The following is a 3,460-nucleotide window of genomic DNA, read 5'->3' as shown; positions in this document are numbered from 1 at the left end:
AGCTAAGGGAAGCTAAAGCACAACCCTCTGGAGAGGACTTGACAAAAATTTTCGAAAAAGAAGAGGAGATGGCAGTTGAAAATAATAACAACAACAATAATGCAAGGAGGATGCTTGGTGATTATACTACACCTACTTCCAACTTTTATGGAAGAAGCATCTTAATCCCTGCCATTGGAGCAAACAATTTTGAGCTGAAGCCTCAACTAGTTGCTCTAATGCAACAAAACTGCAAGTTTCATGGACTTCCATAAGAAGATCCCTACCAAATTTTAACTGAGTTCTTGCAGATCTGTGAGACTATTAAGACTAATGGAGTAGATCCTGAAGTCTACAGGCTCACATTTTTCCCTTTTACTGTAAGAGACAGAGCTAGAACATGGTTGGACTCACAACCTAAAGATAGCCTGGACTCTTGGGATAAGCTGGTCACGGCCTTTTTGGCCAAGTTCTTTCCTCCTCAAAAGCTGAGCAAGCTTAGAGTGGATGTTCAGACCTTCAAGCAAAAAGATGGTGAATCCCTCTATGTAGCTTGGGAAAGATACAAGAAGATGACCAAAAAGTGTCCTTCTAACATGCTTTCAGAGTGGACCATTCTGGATATATTCTATTATGGTCTATCTGAGTTCTCTAAGATGTCATTGGACCATTCTGCAGGTGGATCCATTCACCTAAAGAAAATTCCTGCAGAAGCTCAAGAACTTATTGAAATGGTTGCGAACAACTAATTCATGTACACCTCTAAGAGGAATCCTGTGAGTAATGGGACGCCTCAGAGGAAGGAAGTTCTTGAAATTGATGCTCTGAATGCCATATTGGCTCAGAACAAAATGTTGACTCAGCAAGTCAACATGATTTCTTAAAGTCTGAATGGATGGCAAAATGCATCCAACAGTACCAACGAGGCATCTTCTGAAGAAGAAGCTTATGATCATGAGAACCCTGCAATGGCAGAGGTAAATTACATGGGTGAACCTTATGGAAACACCTATAACTCCTCATGGAGAAATCATCCAAATTTCTCATGGAAGGATCAACAAAATCCTCAACAAGGCTTTAATAATGGTGGAAGAAACAGGCTTAGCAATAGCAAGCCTTTTTCATCATCTTCTCAGCAACAGACAGAGAATTATGAGCAGAGCCTCTTTAGCTTAGCGAACATAGTCTCTGATCTATCTAAGGCCACTTTAAGTTTCATGAGTGAAATAAGGTCCTCCATTAGAAATTTGGAGGCACAAGTGGGCCAGCTGAATAAGAAAATCACTGAAACTCCTCCTAGTACTCTCCCAAGCAATATACAGAAGAGAATCCAAAAAGAGAATGCAAGGCCATTGATATAATCAATATGGCCGAATGCACAAAGGAGGGGAAGGACGTGAATCCCAGTGATGAAGACCTCCTGGGACGTCCTCTAAACAAAAAGGAGTTCCAAACTGAGGAACCTAAGGAATCTGAGGCTTACCTAGAGATCATAGAGATTCCATTGAACCTCCTTTTGCCATTCATGAGCTCTGAGAACTATTCTTCCCCTGAAGAGGATGAAGATGTAACTGCAGAGCAAGTTGCTCAATATCTAGGAGCCATCATGAAGCTGAATGCCAAGTTGTTTGGTAATGAGACTTGGAAAGGTGAACCTCCCTTGCTCATTAGTGAACTAGATACATGGGTTCAGCAAATCCTACCTCAAAAGAAACAAGATCCTGGTAAATTCTTAATACCCTGTACCATAGGCACCATGACCTTTGAGAAGGCTCTGTATGACCTGTTGTCAGATATAAATCTTATGCCACTCTCTGTAATGGAGAAGCTGGGGATCTTTGATGTACAAGCTGCAAGAATCTCATTAGAGATGGCAGACAAGTCAATAAAACAAGCTTATGGATTGGTAGAGGACGTGTTAGTGAAGGTTATAGGCCTTTACATCCATGCTGATTTCATAATCCTAGACAATGGGAAGGAGGAGGATGAATGCATCATCCTTGGAAGACCTTTCCTAGCCACAGCAGGAGCTGTGATTGATGTTGACAGAGGTAAACTAGTGCTTCAATTGAATAGGGACTACCTTGTGTTTAAAACTCAATGTTATCCTTCTGTAAACATGGAGAGGAAGCATGAAAAGCTTCTCTCAATATAGAGTGAAACAAAGCTCCCACAGTCAAACTCTAAGTTTAGTGTTGGGAGGCCACAACCAAACTCTAAGTTTGGTGTTGAACCCCCACATTTAAACTCTAAGTTTGGTGTTAGGAGGTCCTAACAATGCTCTGATAATCTGTGAAGCTCCATGAGAGCTCACTGTCAAGCTAATGACATTAAAGAAGTGTTTATTGGGAGGCAACCCAATTTTTATTTATCTATATTTCTCTTGTTCTTATATGTTTTATTAGGTTTATGATCATGTGGAGTCACAAAACAATTGCAAAAATTAAAAACAAAATAAAAAACAGCAGAAGAAAAAGCACACCCTGGAGGAAGAGCTTACTGGCATTTAAACACTAGTAAGGAGCATCTGGCTGGCGTTCAACGCCAGAACAGAGCATTAATCTGGTGTTGAACGCCAGAAATAAGTAGCAGTCTGGCGTTTAAATGCCAGGATAGCACCCTAAGGAAAGCTGGCATTTAACGCCAGCAACAAGCATCAGGCTAGCATTAAACACCAGAAACATGCTACATTTGGGCGTTTAACGGCAAAAACAAGCTTTAGTCTGGCATTAAATGCTAGGATTGCATGGAGAGGGCGTTCTACACACCTAATTGGTGCAGGGATGATAAATCCTTGACACATCAACTCTTTACCACTAACATCCATCAACTCTTCCCCCAAAAACCCCACCTACCTTCAAATTCAAAATCTCTTTCCCACCCAAACCCACCCTTAATGACCAAACCTACTACCCTCTCCCTCCACTATATAAATCCCTCCATCCTTTTTTATTTTCACACAACACAACCCTCTCTTCTTCTCCTTGGCCGAAACCCACACATCTCTCCCTCTCCTCCATATCTTTTTCTTCTTCTTCTTCTTCTTCTTCTTCTTCTTCTTCTATTCTTTGCTCGAGGGCGAGCAACATTCTAAGTTTGGTGTGGTAAAAGCATATCTTTTTTTGTTTTTCCATAACCATTGATGGCACCTAAGGCCGGAGAAACCTCTAGAAAGAGAAAAGGGAAGACAAAAGCTTCTACCTACGAGTCATGGGAGATGGAGAGATTCATCTCTAAAGCCCATCAAGACCACTTCTATGAAGTTGTGGCCAAGAAGAAGGTGATCCTTGAGGTCCCTTTCACGCTCAAGAAAAATGAGTATCCGGAGATCCGACATGAGATCCAAAGAAGAGGTTGGGAAGTTCTTACCAACCCCATTCAACAAGTCGGAATTTAACGGTTCAAGAGTTCAATGCCAATGCATGGATCACTAGGAACCATGATCAAAGTATGAACCCGAATCCAAAGAATTATCTTACAA

The 3,460-nt window shown here is 41.3% G+C and overlaps 1 non-coding gene across 1 annotated transcript; it reads right to left on the bottom strand.

Annotated features, from left to right (window-relative positions):
- Positions 1–473: 473 nt before the first annotated feature.
- LOC127742465 (small nucleolar RNA R71) lies at positions 474–581 on the bottom strand. Its single transcript, XR_008003740.1, has one exon. It is a non-coding gene; the product is annotated as a small nucleolar RNA R71 (small nucleolar RNA).
- Between the last annotated feature and the right edge of the window lie 2,879 nt (positions 582–3,460).

Source organism: Arachis duranensis, chromosome 1 (genome assembly GCF_000817695.3).
Source record: "Arachis duranensis cultivar V14167 chromosome 1, aradu.V14167.gnm2.J7QH, whole genome shotgun sequence".
NCBI classification, from domain to species: Eukaryota; Viridiplantae; Streptophyta; class Magnoliopsida; order Fabales; family Fabaceae; genus Arachis; species Arachis duranensis.
The sequence above is the reverse complement of the archived record's forward strand: the minus strand, read 5'-3'. Positions and strand labels throughout refer to the sequence as shown.